Genomic DNA, 27906 nt, shown 5'->3' with positions numbered 1-27906 from the left:
CTTAAGGCGGTTGAATACACTATTCTCTATTTAGCAGGGTTTTATTAAAGAATCATAAATTAGAATAACTGTGAAATCTTTAACAAGCTAGAGAGTTTGCTTAAGGCGGTTGAATAAACTATTCTCTATTTAGCAGGGTTTTATTAAAGAATCATAAATTAGAATAACTGTGAAATCTTTATTGACCAAGCTAGAGAGTTTGCTTGAGGCGTTTGAGTACACTATTCTCTATTTAGCACAGTTTTATTAAAGAATCGTAAATTAGAATAACTGTGAAATCTTTATTGACCAAGCTAGAGAGTTTGCTTAAGGCGTTTGAATACACTATTCTCTATTTAGCAGAGTTTTATTAAAGAATCATAAATTAGAATAACTGTGAAATCTTTAACAAGCTAGAGAGTTTGCTTAAGGCGGTTGAATACACTATTCTCTATTTAGCAGAGTTTTATTAAAGAATCGTAAATTAGAATAACTGTGAAATCTTTAACAAGCTAGAGAGTTTGCTTCAGGCGTTAGATTACACTATTCTCTATTTAGCACAGTTTGATTGAAGAATCAAATTAGAATAACTGTGAAATCTTTATTGACCAAGCTAGAGAGTTTGCTTGAGGCGTTTGAGTACACTATTCTCTATTTAGCACAGTTTTATTAAAGAATCGTAAATTAGAATAACTGCGAAATCTTTATTTAACAAGCTAGAGAGATTGCTTAAGGCGTTTGAGAACACTATTCTCTATTTAGCACAGTTTGATTGAAGAATCATAAATTAGAATAACTGTGAAATCTTTATTGACCATGCTAGAGAGTTTGCTTGAGGCGTTTGAGTACACTATTCTCTATTTAGCAGAGTTTTATTAAAGAATCGTAAATTAGAATAACTGTTAAATCTTTAACAAGCTAGAAAGTTTGCTTAAGGCGTTTGAATACACTATTCTCTATTTAGCAGAGTTTTATTAAAGAATCGTGAATTAGAATAACTGTGAAATCTTTAACAAGCTAGAGAGTTTGCTTAAGGCGGTTGAATACACTATTCTCTATTTAGCAGGGTTTTATTAAAGAATCATAAATTAGAATAACTGTGAAATCTTTAACAAGCTAGAGAGTTTGCTTAACGCGGTTGAATACACTATTCTCTATTTAGCAGGGTTTTATTAAAGAATCATAAATTAGAATAACTGTGAAATCTTTATTGACCAAACTAGAGAGTTTGCTTGAGGCGTTTGAGTACACTATTCTCTATTTAGCACAGTTTTATTAAAGAATCATAAATTAGAATAACTGTGAAATCTTTATTTAACAAGCTAGAGAGTTTGCTTAAGGCGTTATATTACACTATTCTCTAATTAGCAGAGTTTTATTAGAAAATCGTAAATTAGAATAACTGTGAAATCTTTATTGACCAAGCTAGAGAGTTTGCTTAAGTCGTTTGAGTACACTATTCTCTACTTAGCACAGTTTGATTGAAGAATCATAAATTAGAATAACTGTGAAATCTTTATTGACCAAGATAGAGAGTTTGCTTGAGGCGTTTGAGTACACTATTCTCTATTTAGAACAGTTTTATTAAAGAATCATAAATTAGAATAACTATGAAATCTTTATTTAACAAGCTAGAGAGTTAAGGCGTTTGAATACACTATTCTCTATTTAGCAGAGTTTTATTAAAGAATCATAAATTAGAATAACTGTGAAATCTTTAACAATCTAGAGAGTTTGCTTAAGGCGGTTGAATACACTATTCTCTATTTAGCAGGGTTTTATTAAAGAATCATAAATTAGAATAACTGTGAAATCTTTAACAAGCTAGAGAGTTTGCTTAAGGCGGTTGAATACACTATTCTCTATTTAGCAGGGTTTTATTAAAGAATCATAAATTAGAATAACTGTGAAATCTTTATTGACCAAGCTAGAGAGTTTGCTTGTGGCGTTTGAGTACACTATTCTCTATTTAGCACAGTTTTATTAAAGAATCGTAAATTAGAATAACTGTGAAATCTTTATTGACCAAGCTAGAGAGTTTGCTTAAGGCGTTTGAATACACTATTCTCTATTTAGCAGAGTTTTATTAGAGAATCGTAAATTAGAATAACTGCGAAATCTTTATTGACCAAGCTAGAGAGTTTGCTTGAGGCGTTTGAGTACACTATTCTCTATTTAGCACAGTTTTATTAAAGAATCATAAATTAGAATAACTATGAAATCTTTATTTAACAAGCTAGAGAGTTAAGGCGTTTGAATACACTATTCTCTATTTTGCAGAGTTTTATTAAAGAATCATAAATTAGAATAACTGTGAAATCTTTAACAAGCTAGAGAGTTTGCTTAAGGCGGTTGAATACACTATTCTCTATTTAGCAGGGTTTTATTAAAGAATCATAAATTAGAATAACTGTGAAATCTTTAACAAGCTAGAGAGTTTGCTTAAGGCGGTTGAATAAACTATTCTCTATTTAGCAGGGTTTTATTAAAGAATCATAAATTAGAATAACTGTGAAATCTTTATTGACCAAGCTAGAGAGTTTGCTTGAGGCGTTTGAGTACACTATTCTCTATTTAGCACAGTTTTATTAAAGAATCGTAAATTAGAATAACTGTGAAATCTTTATTGACCAAGCTAGAGAGTTTGCTTGAGGCGTTTGAGTACACTATTCTCTATTTAGAACAGTTTTATTAAAGAATCATAAATTAGAATAACTATGAAATCTTTATTTAACAAGCTAGAGAGTTAAGGCGTTTGAATACACTATTCTCTATTTAGCAGAGTTTTATTAAAGAATCATAAATTACAATAACTGTGAAATCTTTAACAAGCTAGAGAGTTTGCTTAAGGCGGTTGAATACACTATTCTCTATTTAGCAGGGTTTTATTAAAGAATCATAAATTAGAATAACTGTGAAATCTTTAACAAGCTAGAGAGTTTGCTTAACGCGGTTGAATACACTATTCTCTATTTAGCAGGGTTTTATTAAAGAATCATAAATTAGAATAACTGTGAAATCTTTATTGACCAAACTAGAGAGTTTGCTTGAGGCGTTTGAGTACACTATTCTCTATTTAGCACAGTTTTATTAAAGAATCATAAATTAGAATAACTGTGAAATCTTTATTTAACAAGCTAGAGAGTTTGCTTAAGGCGTTAGATTACACTATTCTCTAATTAGCAGAGTTTTATTAGAAAATCGTAAATTAGAATAACTGTGAAATCTTTATTCACCAAGCTAGAGAGTTTGCTTAAGGCGTTTGAATACACTATTCTCTATTTAGCAGAGTTTTATTAGAGAATCGTAAATTAGAATAACTGCGAAATCTTTATTGACCAAGCTAGAGAGTTTGCTTGAGGCGTTTGAGTACACTATTCTCTATTTAGCACAGTTTTATTAAAGAATCATAAATTAGAATAACTATGAAATCTTTATTTAACAAGCTAGAGAGTTAAGGCGTTTGAATACACTATTCTCTATTTAGCAGAGTTTTATTAAAGAATCATAAATTACAATAACTGTGAAATCTTTAACAAGCTAGAGAGTTTGCTTAAGGCGGTTGAATACACTATTCTCTATTTTGCAGAGTTTTATTAAAGAATCATAAATTAGAATAACTGTGAAATCTTTAACAAGCTAGAGAGTTTGCTTAAGGCGTTTGAGTACACTATTCTCTACTTAGCACAGTTTGATTGAAGAATCATAAATTAGAATAACTGTGAAATCTTTATTGACCAAGATAGAGAGTTTGCTTGAGGCGTTTGAGTACACTATTCTCTATTTAGAACAGTTTTATTAAAGAATCATAAATTAGAATAACTATGAAATCTTTATTTAACAAGCTAGAGAGTTAAGGCGTTTGAATACACTATTCTCTATTTAGCAGAGTTTTATTAAAGAATCATAAATTAGAATAACTGTGAAATCTTTAACAATCTAGAGAGTTTGCTTGAGGCGTTTGAGTACACTATTCTCTATTTAGCACAGTTTTATTAAAGAATCGTAAATTAGAATAACTGTGAAATCTTTATTGACCAAGCTAGAGAGTTTGCTTAAGGCGTTTGAATACACTATTCTCTATTTAGCAGAGTTTTATTAAAGAATCATAAATTAGAATAACTGTGAAATCTTTAACAAGCTAGAGAGTTTGCTTAAGGCGGTTGAATACACTATTCTCTATTTAGCAGAGTTTTATTAAAGAATCGTAAATTAGAATAACTGCGAAATCTTTATTTAACAAGCTAGAGAGATTGCTTAAGGCGTTTGAGAACACTATTCTCTATTTAGCACAGTTTGATTGAAGAATCATAAATTAGAATAACTGTGAAATCTTTATTGACCATGCTAGAGAGTTTGCTTGAGGCGTTTGAGTACACTATTCTCTATTTAGCAGAGTTTTATTAAAGAATCCTAAATTAGAATAACTGTTAAATCTTTAACAAGCTAGAAAGTTTGCTTAAGGCGTTTGAATACACTATTCTCTATTTAGCAGAGTTTTATTAAAGAATCGTGAATTAGAATAACTGTGAAATCTTTAACAAGCTAGAGAGTTTGCTTAAGGCGGTTGAATACACTATTCTCTATTTAGCAGGGTTTTATTAAAGAATCATAAATTAGAATAACTGTGAAATCTTTAACAAGCTAGAGAGTTTGCTTAACGCGGTTGAATACACTATTCTCTATTTAGCAGGGTTTTATTAAAGAATCATAAATTAGAATAACTGTGAAATCTTTATTGACCAAACTAGAGAGTTTGCTTGAGGCGTTTGAGTACACTATTCTCTATTTAGCACAGTTTTATTAAAGAATCATAAATTAGAATAACTGTGAAATCTTTATTTAACAAGCTAGAGAGTTTGCTTAAGGCGTTATATTACACTATTCTCTAATTAGCAGAGTTTTATTAGAAAATCGTAAATTAGAATAACTGTGAAATCTTTATTGACCAAGCTAGAGAGTTTGCTTAAGGCGTTTGAGTACACTATTCTCTACTTAGCACAGTTTGATTGAAGAATCATAAATTAGAATAACTGTGAAATCTTTATTGACCAAGATAGAGAGTTTGCTTGAGGCGTTTGAGTACACTATTCTCTATTTAGAACAGTTTTATTAAAGAATCATAAATTAGAATAACTATGAAATCTTTATTTAACAAGCTAGAGAGTTAAGGCGTTTGAATACACTATTCTCTATTTAGCAGAGTTTTATTAAAGAATCATAAATTAGAATAACTGTGAAATCTTTAACAATCTAGAGAGTTTGCTTAAGGCGGTTGAATACACTATTCTCTATTTAGCAGGGTTTTATTAAAGAATCATAAATTAGAATACCTGTGAAATCTTTAACAAGCTAGAGAGTTTGCTTAAGGCGGTTGAATACACTATTCTCTATTTAGCAGGGTTTTATTAAAGAATCATAAATTAGAATAACTGTGAAATCTTTATTGACCAAGCTAGAGAGTTTGCTTGTGGCGTTTGAGTACACTATTCTCTATTTAGCACAGTTTTATTAAAGAATCGTAAATTAGAATAACTGTGAAATCTTTATTGACCAAGCTAGAGAGTTTGCTTAAGGCGTTTGAATACACTATTCTCTATTTAGCAGAGTTTTATTAGAGAATCGTAAATTAGAATAACTGCGAAATCTTTATTGACCAAGCTAGAGAGTTTGCTTGAGGCGTTTGAGTACACTATTCTCTATTTAGCACAGTTTTATTAAAGAATCATAAATTAGAATAACTATGAAATCTTTATTTAACAAGCTAGAGAGTTAAGGCGTTTGAATACACTATTCTCTATTTTGCAGAGTTTTATTAAAGAATCATAAATTAGAATAACTGTGAAATCTTTAACAAGCTAGAGAGTTTGCTTAAGGCGGTTGAATACACTATTCTCTATTTAGCAGGGTTTTATTAAAGAATCATAAATTAGAATAACTGTGAAATCTTTAACAAGCTAGAGAGTTTGCTTAAGGCGGTTGAATAAACTATTCTCTATTTAGCAGGGTTTTATTAAAGAATCATAAATTAGAATAACTGTGAAATCTTTATTGACCAAGCTAGAGAGTTTGCTTGAGGCGTTTGAGTACACTATTCTCTATTTAGCACAGTTTTATTAAAGAATCGTAAATTAGAATAACTGTGAAATCTTTATTGACCAAGCTAGAGAGTTTGCTTAAGGCGTTTGAATACACTATTCTCTATTTAGCAGAGTTTTATTAAAGAATCATAAATTAGAATAACTGTGAAATCTTTAACAAGCTAGAGAGTTTGCTTAAGGCGGTTGAATACACTATTCTCTATTTAGCAGAGTTTTATTAAAGAATCGTAAATTAGAATAACTGTGAAATCTTTAACAAGCTAGAGAGTTTGCTTCAGGCGTTAGATTACACTATTCTCTATTTAGCACAGTTTGATTGAAGAATCAAATTAGAATAACTGTGAAATCTTTATTTACCAAGCTAGAGAGTTTGCTTGAGGCGTTTGAGTACACTATTCTCTATTTAGCACAGTTTTATTAAAGAATCGTAAATTAGAATAACTGCGAAATCTTTATTTAACAAGCTAGAGAGATTGCTTAAGGCGTTTGAGAACACTATTCTCTATTTAGCACAGTTTGATTGAAGAATCATAAATTAGAATAACTGTGAAATCTTTATTGACCATGCTAGAGAGTTTGCTTGAGGCGTTTGAGTACACTATTCTCTATTTAGCAGAGTTTTATTAAAGAATCGTAAATTAGAATAACTGTTAAATCTTTAACAAGCTAGAAAGTTTGCTTAAGGCGTTTGAATACACTATTCTCTATTTAGCACAGTTTTATTAAAGAATCGTGAATTAGAATAACTGTGAAATCTTTAGCAAGCTAGAGAGTTTGCTTAAGGCGTTAGAGTACACTATTCTCTATTTAGCAGAGTTTTATTAAAGAATCGTAAATTAGAATAACTGTGAAATCTTTATTGACCAAGCTAGAGAGTTTGCTTAAGGCGTTTGAGTACACTATTCTCTATTTAGCAGAGTTTTATTAAAGAATCGTAAATCAGAATAACTGTGAAATCTTTAACAAGCTAGAGATTTAAGGCGTTTGAGTACACTATTCTCTATTTAGCAGAGTTTTATTAAAGAATCGTAAATTAGAATAACTGTGAAATCTTTAACAAGCTAGAGAGTTAAGGCGTTTGAGTACACTATTCTCTATTTAGCAGAGTTTTATTAAAGAATCGTAAATTAGAATAACTGCGAAATCTTTATTTAACAAGCTAGAGAGTTTGCTTAAGGCGTTTGAATACATTATTCACTATTTAGCAGAGTTTTATTAAAGAATCGTAAATTAGAATAACTGTGAAATCTTTAACAAGCTAGAGAGTTTGCTTCAGGCGTTAGATTACACTATTCTCTATTTAGCACAGTTTGATTGAAGAATCAAATTAGAATAACTGTGAAATCTTTATTTACCAAGCTAGAGAGTTTGCTTGAGGCGTTTGAGTACACTATTCTCTATTTAGCACAGTTTTATTAAAGAATCGTAAATTAGAATAACTGCGAAATCTTTATTTAACAAGCTAGAGAGATTGCTTAAGGCGTTTGAGAACACTATTCTCTATTTAGCACAGTTTGATTGAAGAATCATAAATTAGAATAACTGTGAAATCTTTATTGACCATGCTAGAGAGTTTGCTTGAGGCGTTTGAGTACACTATTCTCTATTTAGCAGAGTTTTATTAAAGAATCGTAAATTAGAATAACTGTTAAATCTTTAACAAGCTAGAAAGTTTGCTTAAGGCGTTTGAATACACTATTCTCTATTTAGCACAGTTTTATTAAAGAATCGTGAATTAGAATAACTGTGAAATCTTTAGCAAGCTAGAGAGTTTGCTTAAGGCGTTAGAGTACACTATTCTCTATTTAGCAGAGTTTTATTAAAGAATCGTAAATTAGAATAACTGTGAAATCTTTATTGACCAAGCTAGAGAGTTTGCTTAAGGCGTTTGAGTACACTATTCTCTATTTAGCAGAGTTTTATTAAAGAATCGTAAATCAGAATAACTGTGAAATCTTTAACAAGCTAGAGATTTAAGGCGTTTGAGTACACTATTCTCTATTTAGCAGAGTTTTATTAAAGAATCGTAAATTAGAATAACTGTGAAATCTTTAACAAGCTAGAGAGTTAAGGCGTTTGAGTACACTATTCTCTATTTAGCAGAGTTTTATTAAAGAATCGTAAATTAGAATAACTGCGAAATCTTTATTTAACAAGCTAGAGAGTTTGCTTAAGGCGTTTGAATACATTATTCACTATTTAGCAGAGTTTTATTAAAGAATCGTAAATTAGAATAACTGTGAAATCTTTAACAAGCTAGAGAGTTTGCTTAAGGCGTTAGATTACACTATTCTCTAATTAGCAGAGTTTTATTAGAAAATCGTAAATTAGAATAACTGTGAAATCTTTATTGACCAAGCTAGAGAGTTTGCTTGAGGTATTTGAGTACACTTTTCTCTATTTAGAACAGTTTTATTAAAGAATCATAAATTAGAATAACTATGAAATCTTTATTTAACAAGCTAGAGAGTTAAGGCGTTTGAATACACTATTCTCTATTTAGCAGAGGTTGATTAAAGAATCATAAATTAGAATAACTGTGAAATCTTTATTGACCAAGCTAGAGAGTTTGCTTGAGGCGTTTGAGTACACTATTCTCTATTTAGCACAGTTTTATTAAAGAATCATAATTTAGAATAACTGTGAAATCTTTAACAAGCTAGAAAGTTTGCTTAAGGCGTTTGAATACACTATTCTCTATTTAGCAGAGTTTTATTAAAGAATCGTAAATGAGAATAACTGTGAAATCTTTAACAAGCTAGAGAGTTAAGGCGTTTGAGTACACTATTCTCTATTTAGCAGAGTTTTATTAAAGAATCGTAAATTAGAATAACTGTGAAATCTTTATTGACCAAGCTAGAGTGTTTGCTTGAGGTATTTGAGTACACTTTTCTCTATTTAGAACAGTTTTATTAAAGAATCATAAATTAGAATAACTGTGAAATCTTTAACAAGCTAGAAAGTTTGCTTAAGGCGTTTGAATACACTATTCTCTATTTAGCAGAGTTTTATTAAAGAATCGTAAATTAGAATAACTGTGAAATCTTTATTGACCAAGCTAGAGAGTTTGCTTGAGGCGTTTGAGTACACTATTCTCTATTTAGCACAGTTTTATTAAAGAATCATAAATTAGAATAACTGTGAAATCTTTATTTAACAAGCTAGAGAGTTTGCTTAAGGCGTTAGATTACACTATTCTCTAATTAGCAGAGTTTTATTAGAAAATCGTAAATTAGAATAACTGTGAAATCTTTATTGACCAAGCTAGAGAGTTTGCTTAAGGCGTTTGAGTACACTATTCTCTATTTAGCACAGTTTGATTGAAGAATCATAAATTAGAATAACTGTGAAATCTTTATTGACCAAGCTAGAGAGTTTGCTTGAGGCGTTTGAGTACACTATTCTCTATTTAGAACAGTTTTATTAAAGAATCATAAATTAGAATAACTATGAAATCTTTATTTAACAAGCTAGAGAGTTAAGGCGTTTGAATACACTATTCCCTATTTAGCAGAGTTTTATTAAAGAATCATAAATTAGAATAACTGTGAAATCTTTAACAAGCTAGAGAGTTTGCTTAAGGCGGTTGAATACACTATTCTCTATTTAGCAGGGTTTTATTAAAGAATCATAAATTAGAATAACTGTGAAATCTTTATTGACCAAGCTAGAGAGTTTGCTTGAGGCGTTTGAGTACACTATTCTCTATTTAGCACAGTTTTATTAAAGAATCGTAAATTAGAATAACTGTGAAATCTTTATTGACCAAGCTAGAGAGTTTGCTTAAGGCGTTTGAATACACTATTCTCTATTTAGCAGAGTTTTATTAGAGAATCGTAAATTAGAATAACTGCGAAATCTTTATTGACCAAGCTAGAGAGTTTGCTTGAGGCGTTTGAGTACACTATTCTCTATTTAGCACAGTTTTATTAAAGAATCATAAATTAGAATAACTGTGAAATCTTTAACAATCTAGAGAGTTTGCTTGAGGCGTTTGAGTACACTATTCTCTATTTAGCACAGTTTTATTAAAGAATCGTAAATTAGAATAACTGTGAAATCTTTATTGACCAAGCTAGAGAGTTTGCTTAAGGCGTTTGAATACACTATTCTCTATTTAGCAGAGTTTTATTAAAGAATCATAAATTAGAATAACTGTGAAATCTTTAACAAGCTAGAGAGTTTGCTTAAGGCGGTTGAATACACTATTCTCTATTTAGCAGAGTTTTATTAAAGAATCGTAAATTAGAATAACTGCGAAATCTTTATTTAACAAGCTAGAGAGATTGCTTAAGGCGTTTGAGAACACTATTCTCTATTTAGCACAGTTTGATTGAAGAATCATAAATTAGAATAACTGTGAAATCTTTATTGACCATGCTAGAGAGTTTGCTTGAGGCGTTTGAGTACACTATTCTCTATTTAGCAGAGTTTTATTAAAGAATCCTAAATTAGAATAACTGTTAAATCTTTAACAAGCTAGAAAGTTTGCTTAAGGCGTTTGAATACACTATTCTCTATTTAGCAGAGTTTTATTAAAGAATCGTGAATTAGAATAACTGTGAAATCTTTAACAAGCTAGAGAGTTTGCTTAAGGCGGTTGAATACACTATTCTCTATTTAGCAGGGTTTTATTAAAGAATCATAAATTAGAATAACTGTGAAATCTTTAACAAGCTAGAGAGTTTGCTTAACGCGGTTGAATACACTATTCTCTATTTAGCAGGGTTTTATTAAAGAATCATAAATTAGAATAACTGTGAAATCTTTATTGACCAAACTAGAGAGTTTGCTTGAGGCGTTTGAGTACACTATTCTCTATTTAGCACAGTTTTATTAAAGAATCATAAATTAGAATAACTGTGAAATCTTTATTTAACAAGCTAGAGAGTTTGCTTAAGGCGTTATATTACACTATTCTCTAATTAGCAGAGTTTTATTAGAAAATCGTAAATTAGAATAACTGTGAAATCTTTATTGACCAAGCTAGAGAGTTTCCTTAAGGCGTTTGAGTACACTATTCTCTACTTAGCACAGTTTGATTGAAGAATCATAAATTAGAATAACTGTGAAATCTTTATTGACCAAGATAGAGAGTTTGCTTGAGGCGTTTGAGTACACTATTCTCTATTTAGAACAGTTTTATTAAAGAATCATAAATTAGAATAACTATGAAATCTTTATTTAACAAGCTAGAGAGTTAAGGCGTTTGAATACACTATTCTCTATTTAGCAGAGTTTTATTAAAGAATCATAAATTAGAATAACTGTGAAATCTTTAACAATCTAGAGAGTTTGCTTAAGGCGGTTGAATACACTATTCTCTATTTAGCAGGGTTTTATTAAAGAATCATAAATTAGAATACCTGTGAAATCTTTAACAAGCTAGAGAGTTTGCTTAAGGCGGTTGAATACACTATTCTCTATTTAGCAGGGTTTTATTAAAGAATCATAAATTAGAATAACTGTGAAATCTTTATTGACCAAGCTAGAGAGTTTGCTTGTGGCGTTTGAGTACACTATTCTCTATTTAGCACAGTTTTATTAAAGAATCGTAAATTAGAATAACTGTGAAATCTTTATTGACCAAGCTAGAGAGTTTGCTTAAGGCGTTTGAATACACTATTCTCTATTTAGCAGAGTTTTATTAGAGAATCGTAAATTAGAATAACTGCGAAATCTTTATTGACCAAGCTAGAGAGTTTGCTTGAGGCGTTTGAGTACACTATTCTCTATTTAGCACAGTTTTATTAAAGAATCATAAATTAGAATAACTATGAAATCTTTATTTAACAAGCTAGAGAGTTAAGGCGTTTGAATACACTATTCTCTATTTTGCAGAGTTTTATTAAAGAATCATAAATTAGAATAACTGTGAAATCTTTAACAAGCTAGAGAGTTTGCTTAAGGCGGTTGAATACACTATTCTCTATTTAGCAGGGTTTTATTAAAGAATCATAAATTAGAATAACTGTGAAATCTTTAACAAGCTAGAGAGTTTGCTTAAGGCGGTTGAATAAACTATTCTCTATTTAGCAGGGTTTTATTAAAGAATCATAAATTAGAATAACTGTGAAATCTTTATTGACCAAGCTAGAGAGTTTGCTTGAGGCGTTTGAGTACACTATTCTCTATTTAGCACAGTTTTATTAAAGAATCGTAAATTAGAATAACTGTGAAATCTTTATTGACCAAGCTAGAGAGTTTGCTTAAGGCGTTTGAATACACTATTCTCTATTTAGCAGAGTTTTATTAAAGAATCATAAATTAGAATAACTGTGAAATCTTTAACAAGCTAGAGAGTTTGCTTAAGGCGGTTGAATACACTATTCTCTATTTAGCAGAGTTTTATTAAAGAATCGTAAATTAGAATAACTGTGAAATCTTTAACAAGCTAGAGAGTTTGCTTCAGGCGTTAGATTACACTATTCTCTATTTAGCACAGTTTGATTGAAGAATCAAATTAGAATAACTGTGAAATCTTTATTTACCAAGCTAGAGAGTTTGCTTGAGGCGTTTGAGTACACTATTCTCTATTTAGCACAGTTTTATTAAAGAATCGTAAATTAGAATAACTGCGAAATCTTTATTTAACAAGCTAGAGAGATTGCTTAAGGCGTTTGAGAACACTATTCTCTATTTAGCACAGTTTGATTGAAGAATCATAAATTAGAATAACTGTGAAATCTTTATTGACCATGCTAGAGAGTTTGCTTGAGGCGTTTGAGTACACTATTCTCTATTTAGCAGAGTTTTATTAAAGAATCGTAAATTAGAATAACTGTTAAATCTTTAACAAGCTAGAAAGTTTGCTTAAGGCGTTTGAATACACTATTCTCTATTTAGCACAGTTTTATTAAAGAATCGTGAATTAGAATAACTGTGAAATCTTTAGCAAGCTAGAGAGTTTGCTTAAGGCGTTAGAGTACACTATTCTCTATTTAGCAGAGTTTTATTAAAGAATCGTAAATTAGAATAACTGTGAAATCTTTATTGACCAAGCTAGAGAGTTTGCTTAAGGCGTTTGAGTACACTATTCTCTATTTAGCAGAGTTTTATTAAAGAATCGTAAATCAGAATAACTGTGAAATCTTTAACAAGCTAGAGATTTAAGGCGTTTGAGTACACTATTCTCTATTTAGCAGAGTTTTATTAAAGAATCGTAAATTAGAATAACTGTGAAATCTTTAACAAGCTAGAGAGTTAAGGCGTTTGAGTACACTATTCTCTATTTAGCAGAGTTTTATTAAAGAATCGTAAATTAGAATAACTGCGAAATCTTTATTTAACAAGATAGAGAGTTTGCTTAAGGCGTTTGAATACATTATTCACTATTTAGCAGAGTTTTATTAAAGAATCGTAAATTAGAATAACTGTGAAATCTTTAACAAGCTAGAGAGTTTGCTTCAGGCGTTAGATTACACTATTCTCTATTTAGCACAGTTTGATTGAAGAATCAAATTAGAATAACTGTGAAATCTTTATTTACCAAGCTAGAGAGTTTGCTTGAGGCGTTTGAGTACACTATTCTCTATTTAGCACAGTTTTATTAAAGAATCGTAAATTAGAATAACTGCGAAATCTTTATTTAACAAGCTAGAGAGATTGCTTAAGGCGTTTGAGAACACTATTCTCTATTTAGCACAGTTTGATTGAAGAATCATAAATTAGAATAACTGTGAAATCTTTATTGACCATGCTAGAGAGTTTGCTTGAGGCGTTTGAGTACACTATTCTCTATTTAGAACAGTTTTATTAAAGAATCATAAATTAGAATAACTATGAAATCTTTATTTAACAAGCTAGAGAGTTAAGGCGTTTGAATACACTATTCCCTATTTAGCAGAGTTTTATTAAAGAATCATAAATTAGAATAACTGTGAAATCTTTAGCAAGCTAGAGAGTTTGCTTAAGGCGTTAGAGTACACTATTCTCTATTTAGCAGAGTTTTATTAAAGAATCGTAAATTAGAATAACTGTGAAATCTTTATTGACCAAGCTAGAGAGTTTGCTTAAGGCGTTTGAGTACACTATTCTCTATTTAGCAGAGTTTTATTAAAGAATCGTAAATCAGAATAACTGTGAAATCTTTAACAAGCTAGAGATTTAAGGCGTTTGAGTACACTATTCTCTATTTAGCAGAGTTTTATTAAAGAATCGTAAATTAGAATAACTGTGAAATCTTTAACAAGCTAGAGAGTTAAGGCGTTTGAGTACACTATTCTCTATTTAGCAGAGTTTTATTAAAGAATCGTAAATTAGAATAACTGCGAAATCTTTATTTAACAAGCTAGAGAGTTTGCTTAAGGCGTTTGAATACATTATTCACTATTTAGCAGAGTTTTATTAAAGAATCGTAAATTAGAATAACTGTGAAATCTTTAACAAGCTAGAGAGTTTGCTTAAGGCGTTAGATTACACTATTCTCTAATTAGCAGAGTTTTATTAGAAAATCGTAAATTAGAATAACTGTGAAATCTTTATTGACCAAGCTAGAGAGTTTGCTTGAGGTATTTGAGTACACTTTTCTCTATTTAGAACAGTTTTATTAAAGAATCATAAATTAGAATAACTATGAAATCTTTATTTAACAAGCTAGAGAGTTAAGGCGTTTGAATACACTATTCTCTATTTAGCAGAGGTTGATTAAAGAATCATAAATTAGAATAACTGTGAAATCTTTATTGACCAAGCTAGAGAGTTTGCTTGAGGCGTTTGAGTACACTATTCTCTATTTAGCACAGTTTTATTAAAGAATCATAATTTAGAATAACTGTGAAATCTTTAACAAGCTAGAAAGTTTGCTTAAGGCGTTTGAATACACTATTCTCTATTTAGCAGAGTTTTATTAAAGAATCGTAAATGAGAATAACTGTGAAATCTTTAACAAGCTAGAGAGTTAAGGCGTTTGAGTACACTATTCTCTATTTAGCAGAGTTTTATTAAAGAATCGTAAATTAGAATAACTGTGAAATCTTTATTGACCAAGCTAGAGTGTTTGCTTGAGGTATTTGAGTACACTTTTCTCTATTTAGAACAGTTTTATTAAAGAATCATAAATTAGAATAACTGTGAAATCTTTAACAAGCTAGAAAGTTTGCTTAAGGCGTTTGAATACACTATTCTCTATTTAGCAGAGTTTTATTAAAGAATCGTAAATTAGAATAACTGTGAAATCTTTATTGACCAAGCTAGAGAGTTTGCTTGAGGCGTTTGAGTACACTATTCTCTATTTAGCACAGTTTTATTAAAGAATCATAAATTAGAATAACTGTGAAATCTTTATTTAACAAGCTAGAGAGTTTGCTTAAGGCGTTAGATTACACTATTCTCTAATTAGCAGAGTTTTATTAGAAAATCGTAAATTAGAATAACTGTGAAATCTTTATTGACCAAGCTAGAGAGTTTGCTTAAGGCGTTTGAGTACACTATTCTCTATTTAGCACAGTTTGATTGAAGAATCATAAATTAGAATAACTGTGAAATCTTTATTGACCAAGCTAGAGAGTTTGCTTGAGGCGTTTGAGTACACTATTCTCTATTTAGAACAGTTTTATTAAAGAATCATAAATTAGAATAACTATGAAATCTTTATTTAACAAGCTAGAGAGTTAAGGCGTTTGAATACACTATTCCCTATTTAGCAGAGTTTTATTAAAGAATCATAAATTAGAATAACTGTGAAATCTTTAACAAGCTAGAGAGTTTGCTTAAGGCGGTTGAATACACTATTCTCTATTTAGCAGGGTTTTATTAAAGAATCATAAATTAGAATAACTGTGAAATCTTTATTGACCAAGCTAGAGAGTTTGCTTGAGGCGTTTGAGTACACTATTCTCTATTTAGCACAGTTTTATTAAAGAATCATAAATTAGAATAACTGTGAAATCTTTATTTAACAAGCTAGAGAGTTTGCTTAAGGCGTTAGATTACACTATTCTCTAATTAGCAGAGTTTTATTAGAAAATCGTAAATTAGAATAACTGTGAAATCTTTATTGACCAAGCTAGAGAGTTTGCTTAAGGCTTTTGAGTACACTATTCTCTATTTAGCACACTTTGATTGAAGAATCATAAATTAGAATAACTGTGAAATCTTTATTGACCAAGATAGAGAGTTTGCTTGAGGCGTTTGAGTACACTATTCTCTATTTAGAACAGTTTTATTAAAGAATCATAAATTAGAATAACTATGAAATCTTTATTTAACAATCTAGAGAGTTAAGGCGTTTGAATACACTATTCTCTATTTAGCAGAGTTTTATTAAAGAATCATAAATTAGAATAACTGTGAAATCTTTAACAAGCTAGAGAGTTTGCTTAAGGCGGTTGAATACACTATTCTCTATTTAGCAGGGTTTTATTAAAGAATCATAAATTAGAATAACTGTGAAATCTTTAACAAGCTAGAGAGTTTGCTTAAGGCGGTTGAATACACTATTCTCTATTTAGCAGGGTTTTATTAAAGAATCATAAATTAGAATAACTGTGAAATCTTTATTGACCAAGCTAGAGAGTTTGCTTGAGGCGTTTGAGTACACTATTCTCTATTTAGCACAGTTTTATTAAAGAATCGTAAATTAGAATAACTGTGAAATCTTTATTGACCAAGCTAGAGAGTTTGCTTAAGGCGTTTGAATACACTATTCTCTATTTAGCAGAGTTTTATTAGAGAATCGTAAATTAGAATAACTGCGAAATCTTTATTGACCAAGCTAGAGAGTTTGCTTGAGGCGTTTGAGTACACTATTCTCTATTTAGCACAGTTTTATTAAAGAATCATAAATTAGAATAACTATGAAATCTTTATTTAAGAAGCTAGAGAGTTAAGGCGTTTGAATACACTATTCTCTATTTAGCAGAGTTTTATTAAAGAATCATAAATTAGAATAACTGTGAAATCTTTAACAAGCTAGAGAGTTTGCTTAAGGCGGTTGAATACACTATTCTCTATTTAGCAGGGTTTTATTAAAGAATCATAAATTAGAATAACTGTGAAATCTTTAACAAGCTAGAGAGTTTGCTTAAGGCGGTTGAATACACTATTCTCTATTTAGCAGGGTTTTATTAAAGAATCATAAATTAGAATAACTGTGAAATCTTTATTGACCAAGCTAGAGAGTTTGCTTGAGGCGTTTGAGTACACTATTCTCTATTTAGCACAGTTTTATTAAAGAATCGTAAATTAGAATAACTGTGAAATCTTTATTGACCAAGCTAGAGAGTTTGCTTAAGGCGTTTGAATACACTATTCTCTATTTAGCAGAGTTTTATTAGAGAATCGTAAATTAGAATAACTGCGAAATCTTTATTGACCAAGCTAGAGAGTTTGCTTGAGGCGTTTGAGTACACTATTCTCTATTTAGCACAGTTTTATTAAAGAATCGTAAATTAGAATAACTGCGAAATCTTTATTGACCAAGCTAGAGAGTTTGCTTGAGGCGTTTGAGTACACTATTCTCTATTTAGCACAGTTTTGTTAAAGAATCGTAAATTAGAATAACTGTGAAATCTTTATTGACCAAGCTAGAGAGTTTGCTTGAGGCGTTTGAGTACACTATTCTCTATTTAGCACAGATTTATTAAAGAATCATAAATTAGAATAACTGTGAAATCTTTAACAAGCTAGAGAGTTTGCTTAAGGCGGTTGAATACACTATTCTCTATTTAGCAGGGTTTTATTAAAGAATCATAAATTAGAATAACTGTGAAATCTTTAACAAGCTAGAGAGTTTGCTTAAGGCGGTTGAATACACTATTCTCTATTTAGCAGGGTTTTATTAAAGAATCATAAATTAGAATAACTGTGAAATCTTTATTGACCAAACTAGAGAGTTTGCTTGAGGCGTTTGAGTACACTATTCTCTATTTAGCACAGTTTTATTAAAGAATCATAAATTAGAATAACTGTGAAATCTTTATTTAACAAGCTAGAGAGTTTGCTTAAGGCGTTAGATTACACTATTCTCTAATTAGCAGAGTTTTATTAGAAAATCGTAAATTAGAATAACTGTGAAATCTTTATTGACCAAGCTAGAGAGTTTGCTTAAGGCGTTTGAGTACACTATTCTCTATTTAGCACAGTTTGATTGAAGAATCATAAATTAGAATAACTGTGAAATCTTTATTGACCAAGCTAGAGAGTTTGCTTGAGGCGTTTGAGTACACTATTCTCTATTTAGCACAGTTTTATTAAAGAATCATAAATTAGAATAACTATGAAATCTTTATTTAACAAGCTAGAGAGTTAAGGCGTTTGAATACACTATTCTCTATTTAGCAGAGTTTTATTAAAGAATCATTAATTAGAATAACTGTGAAATCTTTAACAAGCTAGAGAGTTTGCTTAAGGCGGTTGAATACACTATTCTCTATTTAGCAGGGTTTTATTAAAGAATCATAAATTAGAATAACTGTGAAATCTTTAACAAGCTAGAGAGTTTGCTTAAGGCGGTTGAATACACTATTCTCTATTTAGCAGGGTTTTATTAAAGAATCATAAATTAGAATAACTGTGAAATCTTTATTGACCAAGCTAGAGAGTTTGCTTGAGGCGTTTGAGTACACTATTCTCCATTTAGCACAGTTTTATTAAAGAATCGTAAATTAGAATAACTGTGAAATCTTTATTGACCAAGCTAGAGAGTTTGCTTAAGGCGTTTGAATACACTATTCTCTATTTAGCAGAGTTTTATTAGAGAATCGTAAATTAGAATAACTGCGAAATCTTTATTGACCAAGCTAGAGAGTTTGCTTGAGGCGTTTGAGTACACTATTCTCTATTTAGCACAGTTTTGTTAAAGAATCGTAAATTAGAATAACTGTGAAATCTTTATTGACCAAGCTAGAGAGTTTGCTTGAGGCGTTTGAGTACACTATTCTCTATTTAGCACAGATTTATTAAAGAATCATAAATTAGAATAACTGTGAAATCTTTAACAAGCTAGAGAGTTTGCTTAAGGCGGTTGAATACACTATTCTCTATTTAGCAGGGTTTTATTAAAGAATCATAAATTAGAATAACTGTGAAATCTTTAACAAGCTAGAGAGTTTGCTTAAGGCGGTTGAATACACTATTCTCTATTTAGCAGGGTTTTATTAAAGAATCATAAATTAGAATAACTGTGAAATCTTTATTGACCAAACTAGAGAGTTTGCTTGAGGCGTTTGAGTACACTATTCTCTATTTAGCACAGTTTTATTAAAGAATCATAAATTAGAATAACTGTGAAATCTTTATTTAACAAGCTAGAGAGTTTGCTTAAGGCGTTAGATTACACTATTCTCTAATTAGCAGAGTTTTATTAGAAAATCGTAAATTAGAATAACTGTGAAATCTTTATTGACCAAGCTAGAGAGTTTGCTTAAGGCGTTTGAGTACACTATTCTCTATTTAGCACACTTTGATTGAAGAATCATAAATTAGAATAACTGTGAAATCTTTATTGACCAAGCTAGAGAGTTTGCTTGAGGCGTTTGAGTACACTATTCTCTATTTAGCACAGTTTTATTAAAGAATCATAAATTAGAATAACTATGAAATCTTTATTTAACAAGCTAGAGAGTTAAGGCGTTTGAATACACTATTCTCTATTTAGCAGAGTTTTATTAAAGAATCATAAATTAGAATAACTGTGAAATCTTTAACAAGCTAGAGTGTTTGCTTAAGGCGGTTGAATACACTATTCTCTATTTAGCAGGGTTTTATTAAAGAATCATAAATTAGAATAACTGTGAAATCTTTAACAAGCTAGTGAGTTTGCTTAAGGCGGTTGAATACACTATTCTCTATTTAGCAGGGTTTTATTAAAGAATCATAAATTAGAATAACTGTGAAATCTTTATTGACCAAGCTAGAGAGTTTGCTTGAGGCGTTTGAGTACACTATTCTCTATTTAGCACAGTTTTATTAAAGAATCGTAAATTAGAATAACTGTGAAATCTTTATTGACCAAGCTAGAGAGTTTGCTTAAGGCGTTTGAATACACTATTCTCTATTTAGCAGAGTTTTATTAGAGAATCGTAAATTAGAATAACTGCGAAATCTTTATTGACCAAGCTAGAGAGTTTGCTTGAGGCGTTTGAGTACACTATTCTCTATTTAGCACAGTTTTATTAAAGAATCGTAAATTAGAATAACTGCGAAATCTTTATTGACCAAGCTAGAGAGTTTGCTTGAGGCGTTTGAGTACACTATTCTCTATTTAGCACAGTTTTGTTAAAGAATCGTAAATTAGAATAACTGTGAAATCTTTATTGACCAAGCTAGAGAGTTTGCTTGAGGCGTTTAAGTACACTATTCTCTATTTAGCACAGATTTATTAAAGAATCATAAATTAGAATAACTGTGAAATCTTTAACAAGCTAGAGAGTTTGCTTAAGGCGGTTGAATACACTATTCTCTATTTAGCAGGGTTTTATTAAAGAATCATAAATTAGAATAACTGTGAAATCTTTAACAAGCTAGAGAGTTTGCTTAAGGCGGTTGAATACACTATTCTCTATTTAGCAGGATTTTATTAAAGAATCATAAATTAGAATAACTGTGAAATCTTTATTGACCAAACTAGAGAGTTTGCTTGAGGCGTTTGAGTACACTATTCTCTATTTAGCACAGTTTTATTAAAGAATCATAAATTAGAATAACTGTGAAATCTTTATTTAACAAGCTAGAGAGTTTGCTTAAGGCGTTAGATTACACTATTCTCTAATTAGCAGAGTTTTATTAGAAAATCGTAAATTAGAATAACTGTGAAATCTTTATTGACCAAGCTAGAGAGTTTGCTTAAGGCGTTTGAGTACACTATTCTCTATTTAGAACAGTTTTATTAAAGAATCATAAATTAGAATAACTATGAAATCTTTATTTAACAAGCTAGAGAGTTAAGGCGTTTGAATACACTATTCTCTATTTAGCAGAGTTTTATTAAAGAATCATAAATTAGAATAACTGTGAAATCTTTAACAAGCTAGAGAGTTTGCTTAAGGCGGTTGAATACACTATTCTCTATTTAGCAGGGTTTTATTAAAGAATCATAAATTAGAATAACTGTGAAATCTTTATTGACCAAGCAGAGAGTTTGCTTGTGGCGTTTGAGTACACTATTCTCTATTTAGCACAGTTTTATTAAAGAATCGTAAATTAGAATAACTGTGAAATCTTTATTGACCAAGCTAGAGAGTTTGCTTAAGGCGTTTGAATACACTATTCTCTATTTAGCAGAGTTTTATTAGAGAATCGTAAATTAGAATAACTGCGAAATCTTTATTGACCAAGCTAGAGAGTTTGCTTGAGGCGTTTGAGTACACTATTCTCTATTTAGCACAGTTTTATTAAAGAATCATAAATTAGAATAACTATGAAATCTTTATTTAACAAGCTAGAGAGTTAAGGCTTTTGAATACACTATTCTCTATTTAGCAGAGTTTTATTAAAGAATCATAAGTTAGAATAACTGTGAAATCTTTAACAAGCTAGAGAGTTTGCTTAAGGCGGTTGAATACACTATTCTCTATTTAGCAGGGTTTTATTAAAGAATCATAAATTAGAATAACTGTGAAATCTTTAACAAGCTAGAGAGTTTGCTTAAGGCGGTTGAATACACTATTCTCTATTTAGCAGGGTTTTATTAAAGAATCATAAATTAGAATAACTGTGAAATCTTTATTGACCAAGCTAGAGAGTTTGCTTGAGGCGTTTGAGTACACTATTCTCTATTTAGCACAGTTTTATTAAAGAATCGTAAATTAGAATAACTGTGAAATCTTTATTGACCAAGCTAGAGAGTTTGCTTAAGGCGTTTGAATACACTATTCTCTATTTAGCAGAGTTTTATTAAAGAATCATAAATTAGAATAACTGTGAAATCTTTAACAAGCTAGAGAGTTTGCTTAAGGCGGTTGAATACACTATTCTCTATTTAGCACAGTTTTATTAAAGAATCGTAAATTAGAATAACTGTGAAATCTTTATTGACCAAGCTAGAGAGTTTGCTTAAGGCGTTTGAATACACTATTCTCTATTTAGGAGAGTTTTATTAGAGAATCGTAAATTAGAATAACTGCGAAATCTTTATTGACCAAGCTAGAGAGTTTGCTTGAGGCGTTTGAGTACACTATTCTCTATTTAGCACAGATTTATTAAAGAATCATAAATTAGAATAAATATGAAATCTTTATTGACCAAGCTAGAGAGTTTGCTTAAGGCGTTTGAATACACTATTCTCTATTTAGCAGAGTTTTATTAGAGAATCGTAAATTAGAATAACTGCGAAATCTTTATTGACCAAGCTAGAGAGTTTGCTTGAGGCGTTTGAGTACACTATTCTCTATTTAGCACAGTTTTATTAAAGAATCATAAACTAGAATAACTATGAAATCTTTATTTAACAAGCTAGAGAGTTAAGGCGTTTGAATACACTATTCTCTATTTAGCAGAGTTTTATTAAAGAATCATAAATTAGAATAACTGTGAAATCTTTATTGACCAAGCTAGAGAGTTTGCTTGTGGCGTTTGAGTACACTATTCTCTATTTAGCACAGTTTTATTAAAGAATCGTAAATTAGAATAACTGTGAAATCTTTATTGACCAAGCTAGAGAGTTTGCTTAAGGCGTTTGAATACACTATTCTCTATTTAGGAGAGTTTTATTAGAGAATCGTAAATTAGAATAACTGCGAAATCTTTATTGACCAAGCTAGAGAGTTTGCTTGAGGCGTTTGAGTACACTATTCTCTATTTAGCACAGTTTTATTAAAGAATCGTAAATTAGAATAACTGTGAAATCTTTATTGACCAAGCTAGAGAGTTTGCTTAAGGCGTTTGAATACACTATTCTCTATTTAGCAGAGTTTTATTAAAGAATCATAAATTAGAATAACTGTGAAATCTTTAACAAGCTAGAGAGTTTGCTTAAGGCGGTTGAATACACTATTCTCTATTTAGCAGAGTTTTATTAAAGAATCGTAAATTAGAATAACTGTGAAATCTTTAACAAGCTAGAGAGTTTGCTTCAGGCGTTAGATTACACTATTCTCTATTTAGCACAGTTTGATTGAAGAATCAAATTAGAATAACTGTGAAATCTTTATTGACCAAGCTAGAGAGTTTGCTTGAGGCGTTTGAGTACACTATTCTCTATTTAGCACAGTTTTATTAAAGAATCGTAAATTAGAATAACTGCGAAATCTTTATTTAACAAGCTAGAGAGATTGCTTAAGGCGTTTGAGAACACTATTCTCTATTTAGCACAGTTTGATTGAAGAATCATAAATTAGAATAACTGTGAAATCTTTATTGACCATGCTAGAGAGTTTGCTTGAGGCGTTTGAGTACACTATTCTCTATTTAGCAGAGTTTTATTAAAGAATCGTAAATTAGAATAACTGTGAAATCTTTAACAAGCTAGAAAGTTTGCTTAAGGCGTTTGAATACACTATTCTCTATTTAGCAGAGTTTTATTAAAGAATCGTGAATTAGAATAACTGTGAAATCTTTAACAAGCTAGAGAGTTTGCTTAAGGCGTTAGAGTACACTATTCTCTATTTAGCAGAGTTTTATTAAAGAATCGTAAATTAGAATAACTGCGAAATCTTTATTTAACAAGCTAGAGAGATTGCTTAAGGCGTTTGAGAACACTATTCTCTATTTAGCACAGTTTGATTGAAGAATCATAAATTAGAATAACTGTGAAATCTTTATTGACCATGCTAGAGAGTTTGCTTGAGGCGTTTGAGTACACTATTCTCTATTTAGCAGAGTTTTATTAAAGAATCGTAAATTAGAATAACTGTGAAATCTTTAACAAGCTAGAAAGTTTGCTTAAGGCGTTTGAATACACTATTCTCTATTTAGCAGAGTTTTATTAAAGAATCGTGAATTAGAATAACTGTGAAATCTTTAACAAGCTAGAGAGTTTGCTTAAGGCGTTAGAGTACACTATTCTCTATTTAGCAGAGTTTTATTAAAGAATCGTAAATTAGAATAACTGTGAAATCTTTATTGACCAAGCTAGAGAGTTTGCTTAAGGCGTTTGAGTACACTATTCTCTATTTAGCAGAGTTTTATTAAAGAATCGTAAATCAGAATAACTGTGAAATCTTTAACAAGCTAGAGATTTAAGGCGTTTGAGTACACTATTCTCTATTTAGCAGAGTTTTATTAAAGAATCGTAAATTAGAATAACTGTGAAATCTTTAACAAGCTAGAGAGTTAAGGCGTTTGAGTACACTATTCTCTATTTAGCAGAGTTTTATTAAAGAATCGTAAATTAGAATAACTGTGAAATCTTTAACAAGCTAGAGAGTTAAGGCGTTTGAGTACACTATTCTCTATTTAGCAGAGTTTTATTAAAGAATCGTAAATTAGAATAACTGCGAAATCTTTATTTAACAAGCTAGAGAGTTTGCTTAAGGCGTTTGAATACATTATTCACTATTTAGCAGAGTTTTATTAAAGAATCGTAAATTAGAATAACTGTGAAATCTTTAACAAGCTAGAGAGTTTGCTTAAGGCGTTAGATTACACTATTCTCTAATTAGCAGAGTTTTATTAGAAAATCGTAAATTAGAATAACTGTGAAATCTTTATTGACCAAGGTAGAGAGTTTGCTTAAGGCGTTTGAGTACACTATTCTCTATTTAGCACAGTTTAATTGAAGAATCATAAAATAGAATAACTGTGAAATCTTTATTGACCAAGCTAGAGAGTTTGCTTGAGGTATTTGAGTACACTTTTCTCTATTTAGAACAGTTTTATTAAAGAATCATAAATTAGAATAACTATGAAATCTTTATTTAACAAGCTAGAGAGTTAAGGCGTTTGAATACACTATTCTCTATTTAGCAGAGTTTTATTAAAGAATCATAAATTAGAATAACTGTGAAATCTTTAACAAGCTAGAGAGTTTGCTTAAGGCGGTTGAATACACTATTCTCTATTTAGCAGGGTTTTATTAAAGAATCATAAATTAGAATAACTGTGAAATCTTTAACAAGCTAGAGAGTTTGCTTAAGGCGGTTGAATACACTATTCTCTATTTAGCAGGGTTTTATTAAAGAATCATAAATTAGAATAACTGTGAAATCTTTATTGACCAAGCTAGAGAGTTTGCTTGAGGCGTTTGAGTACACTATTCTCTATTTAGCACAGTTTTATTAAAGAATCGTAAATTAGAATAACTGTGAAATCTTTATTGACCAAGCTAGAGAGTTTGCTTAAGGCGTTTGAATACACTATTCTCTATTTAGCAGAGTTTTATTAGAGAATCGTAAATTAGAATAACTGCGAAATCTTTATTGACCAAGCTAGAGAGTTTGCTTGAGGCGTTTGAGTACACTATTCTCTATTTAGCACAGTTTTATTAAAGAATCATAAATTAGAATAACTATGAAATCTTTATTTAACAAGCTAGAGAGTTAAGGCGTTTGAATACACTATTCTCTATTTAGCAGAGTTTTATTAAAGAATCATAAATTAGAATAACTGTGAAATCTTTAACAAGCTAGAGAGTTTGCTTAAGGCGGTTGAATACACTATTCTCTATTTAGCAGGGTTTTATTAAAGAATCATAAATTAGAATAACTGTGAAATCTTTAACAAGCTAGAGAGTTTGCTTAAGGCGGTTGAATACACTATTCTCTATTTAGCACAGTTTTATTAAAGAATCGTAAATTAGAATAACTGTGAAATCTTTATTGACCAAGCTAGAGAGTTTGCTTAAGGCGTTTGAATACACTATTCTCTATTTAGCAGAGGTTGATTAAAGAATCGTAAATTAGAATAACTGTGAAATCTTTATTGACCAAGCTAGAGAGTTTGCTTGAGGCGTTTGAGTACACTATTCTCTATTTAGCACAGTTTTATTAAAGAATCATAAATTAGAATAACTATGAAATCTTTATTTAACAAGCTAGAGAGTTAAGGCGTTTGAATACACTATTCTCTATTTAGCAGAGTTTTATTAAAGAATCATAAATTAGAATAACTGTGAAATCTTTATTGACCAAGCTAGAGAGTTTGCTTGTGGCGTTTGAGTACACTATTCTCTATTTAGCACAGTTTTATTAAAGAATCGTAAATTAGAATAACTGTGAAATCTTTATTGACCAAGCTAGAGAGTTTGCTTAAGGCGTTTGAATACACTATTCTCTATTTAGCAGAGTTTTATTAGAGAATCGTAAATTAGAATAACTGCGAAATCTTTATTGACCAAGCTAGAGAGTTTGCTTAAGGCGTTTGAGTACACTATTCTCTATTTAGCACAGTTTTATTAAAGAATCGTAAATTAGAATAACTGTGAAATCTTTATTGACCAAGCTAGAGAGTTTGCTTAAGGCGCTTGAATACACTATTCTCTATTTAGCAGAGTTTTATTAAAGAATCATAAATTAGAATAACTGTGAAATCTTTAACAAGCTAGAGAGTTTGCTTAAGGCGGTTGAATACACTATTCTCTATTTAGCAGAGTTTTATAAAAGAATCGTAAATTAGAATAACTGTGAAATTTTTAACAAGCTAGAGAGTTTGCTTCAGGCGTTAGATTACACTATTCTCTATTTAGCACAGTTTGATTGAAGAATCAAATTAGAATAACTGTGAAATCTTTATTGACCAAGCTAGAGAGTTTGCTTGAGGCGTTTGAGTACACTATTCTCTATTTAGCACAGTTTTATTAAAGAATCGTAAATTAGAATAACTGCGAAATCTTTATTTAACAAGCTAGAGAGATTGCTTAAGGCGTTTGAGAACACTCTTCTCTATTTAGCACAGTTTGATTGAAGAATCATAAATTAGAATAACTGTGAAATCTTTATTGACCATGCTAGAGAGTTTGCTTGAGGCTTTTGAGTACACTATACTCTATTTAGCAGAGTTTTATTAAAGAATCGTAAATTAGAATAACTGTGAAATCTTTAACAAGCTAGAAAGTTTGCTTAAGGCTTTTGAATACACTATTCTCTATTTAGCAGAGTTTTATTAAAGAATCGTGAATTAGAATAACTGTGAAATCTTTAACAAGCTAGAGAGTTTGCTTAAGGCGTTAGAGTACACTATTCTCTATTTAGCAGAGTTTTATTAAAGAATCGTAAATTAGAATAACTGTGAAATCTTTATTGACCAAGCTAGAGAGTTTGCTTAAGGCGTTTGAGTACACTATTCTCTATTTAGCAGAGTTTTATTAAAGAATCGTAAATCAGAATAACTGTGAAATCTTTAACAAGCTAGAGATTTAAGGCGTTTGAGTACACTATTCTCTATTTAGCAGAGTTTTATTAAAGAATCGTAAATTAGAATAACTGTGAAATCTTTAACAAGCTAGAGAGTTAAGGCGTTTGAGTACACTATTCTCTATTTAGCAGAGTTTTATTAAAGATTCGTAAATTAGAATAACTGTGAAATCTTTAACAAGCTAGAGAGTTAAGGCGTTTGAGTACACTCTTCTCTATTTAGCAGAGTTTTATTAAAGAATCGTAAATTAGAATAACTGCGAAATCTTTATTTAACAAGCTAGAGAGTTTGCTTAAGGCGTTTGAATACATTATTCACTATTTAGCAGAGTTTTATTAAAGAATCGTAAATTAGAATAACTGTGAAATCTTTAACAAGCTAGAGAGTTTGCTTAAGGCGTTAGATTACACTATTCTCTAATTAGCAGAGTTTTATTAGAAAATCGTAAATTAGAATAACTGTGAAATCTTTATTGACCAAGCTAGAGAGTTTGCTTAAGGCGTTTGAGTACACTATTCTCTATTTAGCACAGTTTAATTGAAGAATCATAAAATAGAATAACTGTGAAATCTTTATTGACCAAGCTAGAGAGTTTGCT

This window comes from Stegodyphus dumicola, chromosome 11 (assembly GCF_044657685.1).
Source record: "Stegodyphus dumicola isolate Sdum_Otavi_A_Nest chromosome 11, ASM4465768v1".
Lineage (NCBI taxonomy): Eukaryota > Metazoa > Arthropoda > Arachnida > Araneae > Eresidae > Stegodyphus > Stegodyphus dumicola.
This window is presented reverse-complemented; position numbering follows the sequence as displayed.